We start from the raw sequence: 18595 nt of genomic DNA on the forward strand, positions 1-18595 counted from the left end.
GGTTTTATCGCACAAATTCCGTGTAAAATGGACCATAAACGGTCACGTTTGCTAACATTTTGCTCGAGCCAACTCGACAGATGCGGGAATCTGTCGAGGGTATCCCCCCGCTCCTGACAAATTTATAGGCTATCTAGAATCGTGTCTAAACCCACATAAGGGAAATGCTGCGGGAATCGGGTCCAAATACAGATGTCCCCGGTAAATGTGCACCTGCAACAGCAATTTACCTACATCGCACAGGTAGTACAGATGTACATGGGATTTGAAACTGGTCGGGATGGGATGTACTGAGGTAGATGCATCGTGGAGGAAACATGTCGCGATGCGGGAAGCTTCTAGCACATGGAAACAATAAATTCAGAGTAACTTAGTACTTTTGCATCTATATGGCACCTTTGCGAATCTTGCAACCTCGCAGTCTTTATTGGTCTGACCTGGAGGGGACGTCTGTACCGGTATTACCGTATTTGCAGTAGGTTTTAATGAGGTCCTCTATTTGTGTTTAACTTTCCGTATTTGCAGTAATAGTGCTGAGCAAAATATACAGAGGTCCCTCTCAATAGTCGCCCTGACCTGTAGAGAAGCAGGAAAATGGGAGGGGTCAGATCAAACTCCTGACTTCAGAACACCGCATAGGTGTTCTGAAAGCAGGGATTCCAAAATGCGGAAATAGAAAATGGCACACTGTACCACAATTATCCGCCCAATCAGATGTTCACAAGGTGGTAGCTCAGAATGATGATGGCGCTCCTTGATAATTAGGTTATGAACCGACTCGATCGCGGCTTGATCGTTTCCTGACGACATATTATATTAATAATAATACATGTACAATAAAACACATTGTGGTCTTGACGGCCAGCAATCAAAAAGAGAAAGCGCGTTACCAACACAGAACGGCGGCTCCTATAATACGAGAACGCATTGAAAACACCGGCACACTAAGTGTATGAGAACACCGCAAAAAATATACATGCCCCAAACTACGGCAAAACACATTGATTTATTGATTAACACAGAAAACTCGGGTACCTCCACACAACGAGAGAAACAGGGCTTCAATGTCTAGCTCTCTGTGGCCGCGGAGAACTTGAGGAACAACCCCAATGAGTAACGGGCATTCTCTTGAATTCCCCTAGATGCTGAAGAAAATCTGTAATGGGTCTGCTTAGACCCACTACTTAAGCTTACACGTGTGCGCACGTGTAGGAGGAAGCGTAGGAGTAATTTACTTAAGTTCAGTATACTTGTATCCGCAAGTATACTTAAACCTAGATAAAGGAACCGAACGATAGCTTTGGTGCCAAATGAGAACTGTATTGATTGTAAATGGGGTTTCCTCCTAAAACTGATATTTCTAATGAGAGGTTCTGCCATTGGATGGCTGGCAGAACCCCTATCTATTGAATGACTCTCATTGGTAGAAAGGTGTTACTTTCTACCAGTCATATACCTTTTGCTATGAATGTGGACCACCCTGTGGAGTGGTCAACCTGAATGTATCCAATAGTGCATGTTGCACTAAGGTAGGAGGTGAACCGACTGTGTAGCCCCGCTACACCATCCCCCCGTTAGGATTTGACGTGCCGGTCTCGACACGTCAATCCGTATTTTCTTCGGGAGAACACGTGCTCATTCCCAATGAGCACGCCAACGACGTCTTCGTCTAAGACGCCGGCCGCTTCGGCAACAGCAAGTGCTGTCGTCGCCTCCAAGGCGACGACGGCCGCTGCCTCAGCCACGACCGCTACTGGCATCGCCTCGACGGCGATGCCGACAAGCGCGGCAACAGAGAGTCGTCTCTCTGTTGCTGGATACCACTCGAGATGGCATGAGAAACATGCCATCCGAAACAAGACAGGCAAGATCATTGCTGTCGAAACCGGAGTGGGCATCTACTCTCCGGGTGGAGAGGGAGTTCCCCTCGACTACGGAAGCGAAGTCGAGGAAGGGGAACTCGAAGGAGACAAGGACATCTTGTCTCCGGGCCACACTGACCCCAATGTGGGTCTGCGTCGTCCACGCGAGGACGACCCGAACGCTTCGAGCTCGAAGCGTTCGCGCAGCGGCAGTGGAACACCGCTCGCTGCCGCTGGAGCCTTGTCGACTCCGCGGGATGGAGATGACTCCACTCCATCCGCTGCTGTTGCGGCCTCGCGCACTGAACCAGTGCGTGAGCCGTGGATGCCGTCTCAGTCTGAGATCGGCAGCCGATTCGGTGCGACCGCGCCACCGAATCTGTACGCGCTGTATTCGTGCAACGCCATCGTTGACGATGACGTCGCGAAGCGAGTACACTTTGATCCGTTAACGAATCAAAGGCGCGACTACTACATCGGGCTCTTCCATGAGCTCCGATGGTTTGCGAGCAAGAAGACTTCTCGCAGAAGCAAAGTGCCCGAGTGGCAGGCACTTTGTCAAAGTTGGAGTGCCTTTGTTGAAAACTTCAACAAGAACCCCGCTGGCTATCGCGACCGGATTAGCCAGGCGCGGGAGCGCTACGAGAAGTTCTCGAAGCGTGGTAAACTTGAACGACTGCACCATGGTGCAGTCGGTATTGGACTTCCTTGCGCAGTGCCTTATGACACTGCTTGTGAGTACTGCTACCCCGGAGCAGTACGCATCACCGAGCGGGACGTCAACGGGTACACGTCCATGTGTGTACCTGACGACCTCAAGACCCTGCGCGCCAGTTTTCAGGCGCAGGCGTCTTCTAGTGCTGCGGATAATCGCAGCACTTATCCGAGTGCTGTAGGCGACTACAGCGCTCGCCCAAGTTTTACGCCCTTCGGCGGAGGTGGCGGTGGCGGCCTTCGTACGCCGTCACCATTTCCGGAATGTCCTCCATCAGGACATTCCGTGATTCCCACGTATCGTGTTGGGGAGGAAATCCTCTCCGACGAATACGAAAATGAACCGGACCTCGGGTCTGGTTCCGATGACCAACAATTCGCTGGACGATCCAGCGAGTTGCCTCGCGTGCGTCTCACAACGGGGGTGGGGGCGGCGGGAAGACGCCCCGGGTTTGTTCAACCTGACCTTGAGTCTCGCCTGGAGGCTGTTGAACGCCTCCAAGCGTCGCAGTTCGCTGCTCTGCGTCAGGAGCTGAGCTTGTTGAAGGCTCAGCTTGCGGAGGTTGCGCAGACGGCCTCGAACGTAAAGGTCGAGGTCGGGACGAGGCTCTCTGCCGCTTTGAAGCGCGTCGCCGAGCTCGAGAGCGCTTTGGCGAGTCACCCGACGTAGGTGACTCGTGTTGTACGTACGGCTTCAGTCGCCCAACGTAAAACGTTGGGTGCAAGCGCGTGCTGGACGGTATGTCCAGTGTGTACGCGTTGCCATGCTTCGCCAACACGGTGAATGACCCAATGAAGCGCGGAGCAAGCGAGCTTGCTCTGAATCGGAAACTGCATGTTTAGCTAGGTTCTGAGTAACCAACAGAATTAATGAACACACTTAAAGTGTCTACGCCCGTCGTAGACACTGTGTTGTCGTTGCCAAGACTGCGCGCAGTACGTGCGCGAGTCGTCACAGCTGATACATTGCTCGTATCAGCGTGCTTATCCGGTTGTTTTAAATTAATCGGATATCCTCCTCCACTTAAGGAAGGAGCTACAGCACCGAGTATGCTCGGTACGCGTGGGTGCCTCATGGCATTCACGTAGAACCGTGTGTGTCCTGTCGAGATATGCACCGAGTTGTTGATGGCGAACTCCGCCATCGGCAAGCAGTCGCTCCATTGATGAAATGAGTGCGCGTAGCTCTTCATGGTGTCAACCAGCACGCGGTTGACACGCTTTGTTTGTCCGTCGGTCTGCGGGTGATCCGCAGTCGACATGGACAACTACGTCCCAAGAATTGTAAACACTTCTTGCCAGAATTGCGCTGTAAAGCGCGGATCCCGATCCGACACGATGTCGAGTGGCATACCATGGTGTCTAAACACCATGTCGACAAACAGACATGCCGTCTGTTTGGCTGTCACCTCGGCTGGTACTGCAGCAAGATGCACCATCTTGCCGAAGCGGTCAACAAAGACCACTATGCCAGTCCTCCGCTTGTTGTCTTGCGGAAGACCAAAAACAAAGTCCATTGAAATGGGCTGCCAGCACTCCGACGGAATCGGTAGTGATTGAAGCGGAGCCTGCGAGTTGGGCGCAGGCTTCACACGCTGGCATACCTCGCAAGCACGAACGTACTTGCGTACCCATTTGTACTGGTGACTAAAATAGAAGTCACGCGTGAGAAGCAAGTATGTCTTCTCACGGCCAGGATGTCCCGATGTCGGGGCATCGTGGTACTCGTACGTGATCTTGAGCTTCAGCTCATGATCATCCGGCACGACAATGCGATCTGCGTTGTCGTCGACTGCGCTATAAAGCAGCAGACCATTGTGTACACGATAACGGTGTACACGAGCATGAAGGTGTTTGGCCAGCTTCTGACGAGACTTGTCAGAAGGTGTGGAGAAGTACTCCAACAACTGCTTCGCATCCGGATCATGCGCGTATGCGGCCTTCACGTCATCCGACAAGGACGACGAGGGTGTAGCCGGCCTCTTGCGCCGCATAATCTGGTCGACGCGAAAGCGCGTCGGCCACGACATTCAACCTTCCAGGTTTGTACTCAACCTGGAAGTTGTATTCAGCAAAGAATGACAGCCACCGTGCCATTCTTTGTGATATGTGCGGCGACTTGATCGCCGTACGCAACGATGCGTGGTCGGTGTAGACCACGAATGGTCTACTCCCAAGTAGATACTGCAGCGGGGCTGCCGTAGCTTGCGTCAGAGGAAGACATAGACTCTCAGAGTCTTAGTTCGGTTGTAAACCTTGGTTCTATACCAGAACCAAGTACAGTATGTAGATATGCGATCTACAGACTCCTAGAGTTATTAATACCTTAAATAAGGCTAATAGACACTAGACTTCAAAACGTGAACTGATTTTTATTGTTGTTATTCGCGGCAGGGCCGCCAGTGGGGTAAATGTATAACACTCACTATCTACCATAGTGGAGCCTAGTAATATGCATGACGGGTGGCTGTGAGGCCACCAACCTAAGTCTCGTGTACACACACCAACTTGGGTGTGCACACCATTTGTGTGAAACACACTATTCGTGTACGATACACTAACGGGTACGTGTAACCCCGTTACACCCTCCCTCACCAGACTGTTGACACCACGTGTCGACACTCGTCACTTTCTCTCATCAGAGGTATCGCTGCTTGGTCTTCGGACCTCGCTCAAGAACTTTCCAAGTTCAACAAGCGCACCACGCCCGTGGCTTATCGATGGCTGGCAGCCAGAAAGCTTCTTGGTCTGTTGACCGTACTCCACGCTCCGCGTCTTTATCTCCGGGGCACAGCCCACGACAAGCAGCAGCACTGAGTGCCAACCGCAGCCCACGCTCCGCGTCGTCGCCGCCCGGGCACAGCCCGCCTAACACGTCCGCACGTAGTGCTTCCTCGGCTGCTGGCCACAACGCATCGGCACCTGTGGCGAGAACCACGCTCTCTGTGGCGGAGTATTACTCCAAGCAGCAGCTTAAACAAGCTCGCGTCGCTATGTCGGCCCCGAAAAGCTCGGCAGACGCGCCGAAGCCGCGTATTCGCCGCGCGAATGAAACCCTCTTTGAAGGCCTCGAAGAGGGAGAGGAGGTCGACTACGGCAGTGATACCTGCCTCCGGGAAGAGGAGGAGGAGCCTCCACGGGGTCGCACGACCGATAAGCGTGACCTACGCACGCCCAATCCGTTCGTAGAACGTAGCGACGCTGTGTCAGCTCTGACCGCGTTGCGGACAACGTCGTCACTCCCGTCGCGAGACGAGGACGAGCCTATGGAGGCCAACGTTGTCTCCAACAACCTCGACGAGGTCCAAAGCCAGCAACTGGCCGCGATGGAAGAGGCGCCCCGCGCCCAGCGTCCGATAGCACGGCCTCTGCTCCACCCGAGCCGCCGTGACTACGGCTTTGAGCCACGCGACCCCAACGAAGTGGCTCGCCTAGCGGCGTCGCAACTGTTGAATGACTATGTCATCGGACCCGCGGCCCATTCCAACGAAGAGGTCGCTCAGCGAGAAGACCTCCGCCAAAGGTTGCTGACGCCTCAGCTTACCACTCAACGCGAGTACCGTGAGCGCCTGCAGCTCCAAGCCCGGGGGGCGTCCGTGCCGCAAATGCGGACGTATCCAGTGGTCCTACTGGCTGGCGAACGCCAGGAGCAGGATGTCGCTCAATTCGAGCTCTGGGTGGAAGGGGCTCGTAAGCTCTCTTCCATTGTCGCGCTGCAAGCTAGCTTCAAGAAGGACGACGTCCTGTTAGAGCGTCGGCTCCGGTTCGCGTTCGCGAAGTTAAAGGCGAAACGCCAACTTCCTTCGGGCTTCCAGCCCCGCCCTGCGCGGGCTCCTCAACATGCTCCTCCGAGCTCTGCAGACCTTCCACAAGGTGGATCGTCGGCTGCAGCAGCCCAGGGTCAAAGCTTGAGCTCAGCTGTTGACCCCCTCGCTCCCCGACCTACTGCCGGGAAGCGGGTGGCGACCGACGCGCCGGTCGCGAGCCCCCAGGGCGCCGTCGATCGTTTCGATCAAAAGCGTCCACGACGTCAGGGCAGTCTTGCCGGAGGGGTACCTCAAACTCCCATGAGTTCTGCGAGTGGGGGTACCCTCGCCACTTCACCAGATACTGGTATTGATTTTGGCGGCGACGCCGAGCCACAATCCGTTCCACATGGAAGTGGCGATTGCCCTGCTCATCGAGCAACGCCGGTGGCGGACGCTGAGTTGCACTGGGTGCATCGTTCGGAGCTTGAGGACGCTTGGAACGCGATGGGATCGCTGCGCCGGGAGGTCGTACGTCTCCGTGAGACTCTCCATCAGGCCGAGAACGCCTATGATCGCTCATGGCATGAGATTGATCAGCTCCGGGAGCGCGTCGACTGGTTCGAGGCCCCAGCTGCGCTGGCGAACCGGGTCTCCGACCTTGAGCGAGGTCTGGCGAGGCTGGAGGGTCAAGTCGACCTTCTGCTGCGAGTTCAGCAGGGTTCTGTGGCTGTGCCACCTGTGCACGTCCCGGTGCCAGCGCCTCCGCGCTCACCCGCGCCGGGTCCCGGTACGGCTTGAGCAAGCCCACATAAAACACCGGATGGGTGCGCATCTTCTTCGGAAGGTTGAGCGTATACGCTAGGCCCTTCTTGGCCACGACTTTGAAAGGTCCGATGAAGCGTGGGCGCAGCTTCGTCTTGAAGACCGCAGAAACTGCATGTGTAGGTAGGTTTTTTGCGTTTAATAAAACCAAGTCTCCTAATGCGTAACTTTCAATGTTACCTCTGCCCCTGGCATCTGCGTTTCCTTTTGTTGGTCTTGGCTCTCAGCCATAGCGTCACGTACGTGTCGAAGGACACTCAGACGCGTTGACAGAAACTCGTCAACCTGTTTACGAACAGTGAGAGGGCTGACATCAGCAAGCCGACCGGCTATCTCTCCCCCACCAAGCCCGGAACCACGGAGTGGTAGCGTCAACGGGACGCGAGGGTGGGTGAGGCCATTCACGTAGAATGGGGTAAAGCCTGTGGAGGCATGAACAGCATTATCAATGCGAACTCCACGAGTGGAAGCATGGTGCTCCAACGCTTGGGCGTTTCGGCGCAAACGCTGCGGAGGACGTCCTCCACGACGCGATTAACGTGCTCGGTCTGACCATCGGTCTGTGGATGATCCGTTGTGGACATGTCCAATCGGGTGCCCAGCACCTTGAAGACGGACGACCAGAACTTACCCGTGAAACGGGGGTCTCTATCCGAGACGATCGACTCGGGCAGCCCGTGCTGGCGGAAAACCCGGTCGATAAACAGCTTGGCTGTACCTTTACCATCAATGGTGTCCGGCACCGCCGCTAGATGAGCCATCTTGCTCAAACGGTCGACAAAGACCACGATGCCCGTGTTGCCATCCGAGTCCTTCGGAAGGCCGAACACAAAGTCCGTACTCATGGACTCCCAACACCCAGAGGGTACAGGCAAGCTTGCCAGCGGCGCGGCCGCATGCGGTGAGGGCTTCACCCGCTGACACGTCTCACACGTGCGCACATACGTGCTCGTCCACTTGTAAAGCTTGGGCCACCAATAGGAGAGGCTCACAGAGCCATAGGTCTTTTCACGACCAAGGTGGCCACTAAGCGCAGTGTCGTGTGCCTCATAGAGGATACGATATTTCAGATCCTCATCGTGAGGGACCACAATACGTGGAGTATCCTCCGGATCGGTGCTGTAATACAGCAGGCCATCATCGAGCGAATATCGATGCAGCCTCGCGCGTAAGCGCGCCGACAGCTTACAGTCCGAGTCTCCAAACTCCTTGCTCCCAAGAGCACGTAGAAGAGCGACATACATGTCGTCACGCGCATACGCAGCGCGGATCAAGTCCGTCACGGGCGACGTCACAGTCGTGACATGAGATAACTCATAGTCGGGTCTGCGGGACAGCGCGTCCGCTAACCCGTTCTGCCTGCCAGGCTTGTACTTCACCTCGAAGTTGTACTCCGCAAAGAAGGAGAGCCAGCGGGCCATCCTCTGCGAGAGGTGAGGCGACTGAGTCACAGTGCGTAGTGACGCATGATCAGTAAAGATGACAAATGGCTTAGAGCCTAGCAGGTGAACCCTGAATTTGACTAGAGCATACTTCATTGCAAGTAGCTCCTTGTCATGAACTGGATAGTTCTTCTCTGCAGCTTTAAGCTGGCGAGACTCAAACGCAATTACGCGTTCACGCCCTTCGGTGTCTGCTTGCAGCAGTGCACAACCGATGGCAAAGTCCGATGCGTCACAGACGACACTAAACGGACGATCGGGGTCTGGCAACGCCAGGATCGGCGCGTGTAGGAGACTCTCCTTAACCGCCTCGAAGGCAACTTGATGCTCGGTGTCCCAGGCCCACTCTACATCCTTCTTAAGGAGATTGGACAATGGCCGAGCCATATCAGCGTAGTTGTCGCTGTACTTATGCAAATAGTTGGCGAGGCCAAGCCACTTGCGTAAGTCTTTTTGGTTCTTGGGAACCGGCCAGTCAACAATGGCTTTGACCTTAGAGGGATCCGCTCGAAGGCCGCGCTTCCCGATGAAGCACCCTAAGAAGGGGATCTCTTCAGCACCGAAGATGCATTTGGATGCGTTAGCGTACAGCTTATTAGTGCGCATGCACTCGAGCACCGCTCGCAAATGGTCTATGTGGTTGTCCACATCTGATTTCCCGTGCTCGGCACGACTGTGGACGAAAATGTCGTCGAAGTATGTCTGTGCATACGCCCGATGGGGCCGGAAGAGCTGCGTCACTAGACGATTGAACGTCGCGGGCGCGTTCGACAGCCCCTGGGGCATCACCAACCACTCCCAGAGCATCCCGGTCGGGGTGCTGACCGCTGTCAGCGGAATGTCGCTCGCACGCATGAGCAACTGGTAATAACCATCGACTAAGTCGAGCGCACTGTATGCTGTGCATCCAACCATGTTGTTCTGGAGTACATCCTTCCTAGGAATAGGCGTCTGCGCCGGAATGGTGGCGGCATTGAGCTTATTGAAAGCGTGGACAATGCGCCACTTGCCGTTTGACTTTCTGACACAGAATGTCGGCGTCGAGTGCGGAGACTTGCTCTCGCGCACCATGCCCGCCTCGTGTTTCGCACGGAAGAACGCGTCAATGACGTCACACTGCTCCCTTGGCAAGGGCCACTGCCTTGTTACGCAGTATTTGGTTCCAGGGACCAGGTCAATCTCATGACACACGCCTCGATCTGGAGGTAGGCCAGAAGGCGGATCGTTGGAAACGACATCTTGGTATTCCTTAACCAAGGGATAGTACGGATCTGAAGGATCCTTCAGGATCGCCGATCCACTACGCGCACTAAGCGCCTGCTTCGTGTCCTCCAGGACTGTTTCGTCCATAAGGGACGACGAGTTTAACTCATCTTCAGGTCGTATAAAGGCGACCTCGGCTAATTCGCCCGTCTTTAAGGCCTCGCCGAACTCGGCAATTGACATTTCGTCCAGCTCTAGCAGAGCATCTGCGGCGGGAACAGCCTCAAGGCTGACGTCGCCAGCGACCTCGCCGGTCACTCCATTAACGAGTGTATATAGCTGTTCGCTATCCACCACCCCCGACACTTGCTGTGTCATAACAGACGCTTTGCGTCTCGCAGCTGCCACACGGTGTCGCTGCCGTCTCCTCGCGGAGACCATACGCCTCGGGGAGGCCTGCATATTCACACCAAAGGTGTCCTCAGGTGTTTCCACCTCTTGACGTCAAACTCGACATCCGGCGAGGAGCTGCATAGCTCGCAGTCCCCACCCAGTGGGTTATGTGCCACTCCACACGCATCGTTAGGGCTGGGCCCACGATGCCTCGGCTCGTGGCCGACCGCGCCATCGTTGGTACGCAATGATTCTCCGCCATCGCGGCGCTCACCGCTCAGCGGATAACGTGCCGCTCCACGCGAATTCATCAGGGCTATGCCCACGATGCCTCGGCTTTCTGCCGACCATGCCATCAGCGGCCTGCAGCGATGGCTCGTTATCACAACGAGTCCCGCTCAGCGGATTACGTGCCGCTCCACGTACAGCCCCTTCGGGACTCTTGTCTACGACATCATGAGTGTCAATCAACTCCGGCACGCCGATGTCCAGCACGTTGACCGTCTCGGTCCAGTGCTCGCGCCAATAGCGCTTTTGCTTCCTAGCAGAGGTGGGTTCATGACTCGCCAAAGCTTCACCAGGAGGCAACCGCGTAGCGCCTAAGGTCTTAGACCTCCAATCAATCCATGGCTCATGGCGTTCCAGCCATGCCATGCCCAGGATGAGATCATATCTCGAATCCAGGTCAAGGACCAGACAGCGTTCAACGCTATCGAAGTCCAGAAACTTCACGCCAAGATTCACAGGAACCTTGGGCACCGTAACGCGGGTTCCCGTCGCGAGACGGACAGTGATAATATCACTCGTACGCGCTACCAGCGCCTCGGCATACTGCCGACTTCCTTCCATCGTGGAGCGTCGAGCATAATTGCCCGACGCTCCCGAATCGATCAATATCGTCCACGGCTTATCAAAGCCCTTCACGGTCGCTTCAACGACCAGCAAGCCCGGCTTGCATACACGTTCCGTGTTAAAGAGCACGGTGCTCTTCGGGGCTAAGCCCTGCTGACCTCCTTGCTGAGGCTCAACAGAACTTAGTTCTTCCCCAGTAGGCCGCCCCGCGCCTACTGAGCGTTGACGTTTCCCCGCCACGAACCAGGTTTCTGGTAAGAAGCAGGGCTTCGGCTCGCCGAAGCCTGGCGCTGCTTACGCAGCGGGCACCCTGGTCGCAGGTGCTACACACGAAGCACCGGCGGATGCCGATGCGCTGCTCGGCAGCAAGAAGCTCAGCTTCTTCGTCTTCAGCATGGCTGAGATCCATCGGCTCGGGCCCACCCGAGGAGCCGGCGGCTCAGGATGAGTTCGTCTGCGACGTTCCCCACCCGGCTCGGGCCGACTTAAAGTTGAACTCGGTGTTCAACGCCACGCTCACTGCCTCTTCAAAAGAGGTGGGGTGAACTCGGAATACTTCCGTTCTGGCCACGCCAGTGCGAAGGCCTTCCATGAAGATGGTCACCGTGACCGCCTCCGGAAGAGGGTCCGCAGCCATACCGGCAATAAGAGTTCGTAACTATTGGACGAAGTCCACCAACTCCTTCTTTCCTTGGCGGGTAGCCAGGAAGCGTGATCGCACGCGATAGGCCTGGTTAGGCGGCGAGAACACTCGCGACAGCTGAAGCTTCAGCTGCTCCCAGGATGGGAACGCGCTGTCCACCGACGTGCCACACGTTAGGGCCCACTCCCGGGCCCGGCCACCCAGCTTGGACACGGCCAGCGCCACGCGCTGTTGCTCCGTCTGGAGTATGGCGGACGCCATGGCCATCTCGACCTCTCTAATCCAGAGCAGGAGATTCTCTCCTTCCTTGCCCTCAAAGGTCTTCACGGTCACCATGAGCGGCTTAGCTCGTGGAGCTCCATCCGATGCCGGCTTGGGCGTCGTAGACGCTGTCACAGCCGTCATCTTCTGTTGTAGATGTTCCAACAGAGCATTCTCATAACTCGAGAACGCCTCCAGACGCGCATTAATCGCGTCGGGGCCTTGCGAAGCAAGATGAGCCACACCTTCCGGGCCCAACAAGGACATCAGCTTTTTAAGCCCGTCCTGTTGGTTCGGGGGTAAGTGGGCAAATTGCTCCATCCTCACAGAGGGACAGTCGTAAGACTCAGGTGTAGGATTGACTACGAGTGCTACCAAGTGCAGCGGGGCTGCCGTAGCTTGCGTCAGAGGAAGACGTAGACTCTCAGAGTCTTAGTTCGGTTGTAAACCTTGGTTCTATACCAGAACCAAGTACAGTCTGTAGATATGCGATCTACAGACTCCTAGAGTTATTAATACCTTAAATAAGGCTAATAGACACTAGACTTCAAAACGTGAACTGATTTTTATTGTTGTTATTCGCGGCAGGGCCGCCAGTGGGGTAAATGTATAACACTCACTATCTACCATAGTGGAGCCTAGTAATATGCATGACGGGTGGCTGTGAGGCCACCAACCTAAGTCTCGTGTACACACACCAACTTGGGTGTGCACACCATTTGTGTGAAACACACTATTCGTGTACGATACACTAACGGGTACGTGTAACCCCGTTACAGATACACTCGAAACTTTGCGAGTGCATACTTCATGGCAAGGAGTTCCTTGTCATGTACCGGGTAATTGCGCTCAGCTGGCTTCAGCTGACGCGATTGGTAGTAAACCACACGATCACGACCTTCGTGATCGAGTTGCATCAGTGCGCATCCGATCGCGAAATCGGATGCATCGCACACAACGTGGAATGGGCGATCTTGGTCGGCCACCGCCAAGATTGGCGCCTCAGTCAAGCCCTGCTTGACTGCTTCAAAGGCCTGCTGACAATCAGCAGTCCATTCCCATGCAGCCTCTTTCTTCAAGAGCTGCGACAGCGGGCGAATCTTGCCCGCGTAGTTGCTCACGTACTTGCACAAGTTCGTGGCGAGTCCAAGGAACTGCCACAGTTCCTTTACATTTGAAGGCGTAGGCCATTCATTGATCACTCTGATCTTTCCTGGGTCAGGGCGTACGCCGTTCTTCCCAACGAGACACCCAAGTACGGGTATCTCGGTCGCCCCGAAGATACACTTCTTCAGGTTTGCGTAGAGGTTGTACTTTCGCATGAGCTCAAGCAACTTGCGGAGATGCTCTGTATGCATCTCTACATCCGATCTCCCATTCACAGCCCGGCTGTGAATGAACACATCATCGAAATAGCTCGGTGCGAAGTCGCGCAACAAGTGCGTGACGCACCTGTTGAACGTCGCTGGGGCGTTCTTCAGCCCCTGCGGCATCACGAGCCACTCCCAGAGCATGCCGCTCGGAGTGCTTACCGCTGTGAGAGGGATATCACTCTCACGCATGAGGATCTGATAGAACCCGTCTCTCAGATCCAGAGTACTGAAGATAGTACTCGAGGTCATCGAATCGATGATCACATTTTTTCGAGGTATCGGCGTCTGTGCCGGTACCGTCGCATCGTTCAGCTTGTTGTACGCATGAACGATGCGCCACCTGCCCTGTGTCTTCTTGACACAGAACGTAGGCGCGCTGTGCGGGGACTTCGATTCCCGCACTTGTCTTGCCTTGCGACGATTTTCAAATAAGTCGTTGATCGCCTTGACTTGCTCACGCGGCAATGGCCACTGTCGCGTGACGCAATACTTCGTTCCCGGCACGAGATCAATCTCGTGCTGAACACCCTTGTCCTGCGGTAACTCCGCAGGAATGTCGTCCGGGAGTACATCCTTGTACTCACGCAAGACCTTGTAAAAGGGGCTCGCCTTGAGCGAGTCCCAGCCTTGCTCGTCGAAGCGTTCCTTCTTCGACTTCGCGCTGAGGGCGTCCGTGCCCTCAGAGATGAGCTGGTCCAGCTCTTCTGCTTCACACGTCATCCTCTCGACGTCCGAGAGGATGCAGATCTGCTCGATGCGTCCGTCGTGCAGGTCGCGAGCGAAACGCTTCCAGCTTGTGACTGGGAGCGACATCAACTCCGACGCTAACGTCGGAGGATTCTCCAGCCTCATCTTCTTGCATTGGAGACCAATATTCGTACGCGTCAAGACACTCAATGTCTCGACGGTCGTCTCCAACTCCTGTGTCTGCCCGGCAGACATTGCTTGTAGCGTCTCGGTCCCTGACCGAGACTTGTGCAGCTTTTCTCGCTTGCGCCGTTCACTTCTCGTGCGGAGCCCGGCTCCGCGAGTTTCTTCTTGTCCAGGCCCGGCCGTGGACAGTTGTTCCTTGTATTCGCCGGCGGGTTTTACCCGCGGGCGCACGCGTTCAAGCCCGGCTTGATCGCGCATCGCATCGTCGTGCAGCCCGGCTGCACGCGAGCTCGCAAGCATTTCCGGTGCGGGACGTTTGCAACCGTCCGCACTGCTTGTAGCGTCGGCTCCCAGAGCCGACACGCCTTCTTTACCTCTACGCCTAACAGCGGAGTGTCTTTTGACAAATTGTGTGTCGACATTATCTGTCGACACGACCGCGTTGCTTCGAGACCCCCTTGAATCCGATCGAATCAGGCCCTGCTGATTCGGTTCACGTTTCTTTCCAACGACTCTCGCTGTAGCGGGGCTACACAGTCGGTTCACCTCCTACCTTAGTGCAACATGCACTATTGGATACATTCAGGTTGACCACTCCACAGGGTGGTCCACATTCATAGCAAACGCATATGACTGGTAGAAAGCAACATCTTTCTACCAATGAGAGTCATTCAATAGATAGGGGTTCTGCCATCCATCCAATGGCAGAACCTTTCATTAGAAATATCAGTTTTAGGAGGAAACCCCATTTACAATCAATACAGTTCTCATTTTACACCAAAGCTATCGTTCGGTTCCTTTGTCTTAGTTTAAATATACTTGCGGATACAAGTATACTGAACTTAAGTTAAATACACCAACGCTTCCTCATACACGTGCGCACACGTGTAAGCTAAAGTAGTGGGTCTAAGCAGACCCATTACACTCGCAGTCGTTGTTGTCCGCGCGGGGTGATCGGAGACAGTCGCATCCCGCGCTGGTTCTGGTGGAGGGCCGCATGCACCACGTGGTGCATGTGCTGCGCCGACAGGGCCATCGCTCTCTGTCGCGCTGCTGCTGCTCCTGAAGTGCTCGATCGTGCGCTTCGTCCAGTCGATCACCGGATCATGCCGTGCAAGCCACGGCATGCCCAACACCATATCGAACTTATCGTCCAGTTCCAGGACGATAAGCTCGTCAACGAACTCCTTCTCTTGATATGAGAAGCGTACGCATACGATACGCTTCTCGGTTCTAACAACGACACCTGTTGCTAGCCTCACTTCCAATAGACTTCGAGGTGTTTTCACTTCATCGAAGTCAAGCCTTGGAAGGCTCTGCAGTCGAACAAAGTTGTTCGGCGCTCCACAGTCCACTAGAGCACGAAGAGACTTCTCCTTCTTCGAGCTTACCTTCAGGATGACAAGGTTCGTCTTGTCATCTTGCTTCTTGCAGTGAGATTGACTATCGCTGGGGGCAGCGATCTTCATTGCAGCGTGTCCGATGTCGACACGCTCGACCGCATCACCAGCAGGCGCGGGGCGCCCTGCTGGTCCCTCTAGTTTTTTTATTGCCCGTGATGATACCCAGTATCGCCACGACGGCTCCTCGCCGCGTGCACAGGTGCTGTGCACTCGCGGGCATAGTGACCGATGTTTCCGCAGCGGAAGCAACGCACATTCGTTGATCCACGACGCTGCTGGTTCCCAGCAGCGGTCGCACTCGAGAGGTTCATTGGTTCGGGACCTCCCGACGGCCTTACCACCGGTCGTGGCATCAGCCGTGGGGCGTTCACATGCAGTTTAGCCTGCCGCAGGCTAAACTCTTCTTGCATTGCAAGCGCAATTGCAGCCTCGAGAGTATTTGGATACTCTCGGAAGAGATAGGTCTTCACAGGCTCATCTCTAAGGCCCTTCATGAACGTGACGACCTTTGTCGCCTCGTCGATCGGGTTGGTCACGATGTTCGAGACCAAGTACCGTGCTCTTTGGGCGTAAGCATGCATGTCATGCTTGCTCTGTTGCAGATCGAGGAACTCCGCCCTCGATCGGAACTCGTTCTGCGGGGGCTCAAACGCTTGTTTGAGCTCCTCCTTGAAATCCTCGTACGTGCTAAAGCACGTAGGATCTGTGAGTCGGCGTCCGTACGCCCAACTCCTCGCTCGTCCGCCAAGACATGACATGGCGAACGCAACCTTTGACAACGGGTCGACCTCGACAAGCCAACGGAGGAGAGGCTCGCCCTCTCTTCCAACGTAGCTGCTTACGTGGAGTTTCAATGACTCCACGCGCGGTGTGGCCGATGGCGACACCGAAGTTCGAGCAGCGGTTTCACGCTGTTCCTTCACGATGAAACCCAGAGCAACACCGTGTTGCTCCGTCGGTGATAGCGTTCGCAACATCGTTGCTACCGCCGCTTCCCCAATGACTGTTGACAGTCGTTGGAGGGCCTCCCACTCTGGTTCCGACAGGTGGGGGCAGTCTGCACGCGCAACATGCCTTGTAGACGTGTTTCGGCTACCCACGGACATGTTACTGTCCGAGGGCAGGTTCTCAGCCCCGCGTTCGTATTCCATACGAACGTGTTCTGAGTCGGTCGTTGGACGGACTACAAAGTGCTACCAGGTGTAATGGGTCTGCTTAGACCCACTACTTTAGCTTACACGTGTGCGCACGTGTATGAGGAAGCGTTGGTGTATTTAACTTAAGTTCAGTATACTTGTATCCGCAAGTATATTTAAACTAAGACAAAGGAACCGAACGATAGCTTTGGTGTAAAATGAGAACTGTATTGATTGTAAATGGGGTTTCCTCCTAAAACTGATATTTCTAATGAAAGGTTCTGCCATTGGATGGATGGCAGAACCCCTATCTATTGAATGACTCTCATTGGTAGAAAGATGTTGCTTTCTACCAGTCATATGCGTTTGCTATGAATGTGGACCACCCTGTGGAGTGGTCAACCTGAATGTATCCAATAGTGCATGTTGCACTAAGGTAGGAGGTGAACCGACTGTGTAGCCCGCTACAGATTGGGACCTGGGATGGGCAACATCAACAGGCAGACAATTGGCGGTGAATGTGAGGACCATCATTCCGATCTCGGCAATCAGATCGCGGTACCACATGGTGGGTACATGGGTTCAGGTCAACCGATCACATCAACATGTACCACAAGGACCGGTACATCGGAGGTCCATGATCGTCAGCAATCATAGGAAACGCAAGCGGGATGGGGGATAGGCACGTAGTTATTAATGGATAAACAGAACAGAGAGAGATTTTCTTTGTAGCACGCAAGTGGTATTTCGAATTCTGGGGAAGGAAGTATATTGGCCTACCCGACGACCGGACAACCACCCTAAGTGACTCAAGCGTGAAAGAAAAAGCCCCTGGATAGTATGGCCAGGTGCGCTCCCCTTCTCCCTCCAACTCAAAAAGACCCCGCCATAGGAGGCGGCAAGGATTGAAAAGGACCCCGCAAAGGATCAAAGCAGAAAGTAAAACGTTGAACTTCATGACGGGTAACGATACAGTCACCAAGAACGCGCTATCATCTTCCACCGAGTACATCGTAGACCAGCAATTTGTTGAAGGTAAGATTAGCACGCTCACAGTCAAGTAGTTTCACTCTCGCAATGTAGATCGAATTCGCAGCAGCGCAGCGATTTTCAGTGCTTGGTTTTGCTTCTCGGCGCGATCCTGGCGGCGCTTCGCGAATATGTGCATCGAGAGTGCGCGTAAATAGAGACCCCTGTTTTGATACTTGAGTTATGAAGAAATGGAGAGAGCGAACACTAGCTTGTGTTTCTATTCCGCGCCTGTATGTGTTATTTTTGGAGGACAGGGCGAGCACAAATTAATTACAAACATCGTACAAGTCACGACTCCCCCTCACCACACACACACACACACACACACACACACACACACACACACACACACACACACACACACACACACACACACACACACACACACACACACACACACACACACACACACACACACACACTTATGTTTGTGTGCCGGTACATTGATTATGTTCTTTTTGGAAGTCACCCAATGACGCATGAGGGCCACAAAGAGCTCCACGCATTAATGTGTACGTTCACACAAATTCAGTCAACTCTATTATTAACGCATGGTATGTATGATTACCAAAACACGTTCGATTTTGTGTGCAAGACCATACCAAGTGCTACACACGCTTGTGTATGCACACCCCAATCGCCAAACTGAGTTTTCAAAATGCGGTATGATAGCGTACCAAAACACGCTTGATGTTGCCGCCCGGCTCGCGCAGCGCCCTGTCTAACAGCGGTCTGCCGCCTTTTTTTTACGAAAACACAAATAAGAGTCTGTGTTATTCAGGTCTAGTTTGGTATTCCTCATACTTTCTCCTATATTACTGTAACAGGAACAATATT

This window comes from Phytophthora ramorum (genome assembly GCF_020800215.1).
Source record: "Phytophthora ramorum isolate Pr-102 chromosome Unknown Phyram_PR-102_s0010, whole genome shotgun sequence".
NCBI lineage: Eukaryota > Oomycota > Peronosporomycetes > Peronosporales > Peronosporaceae > Phytophthora > Phytophthora ramorum.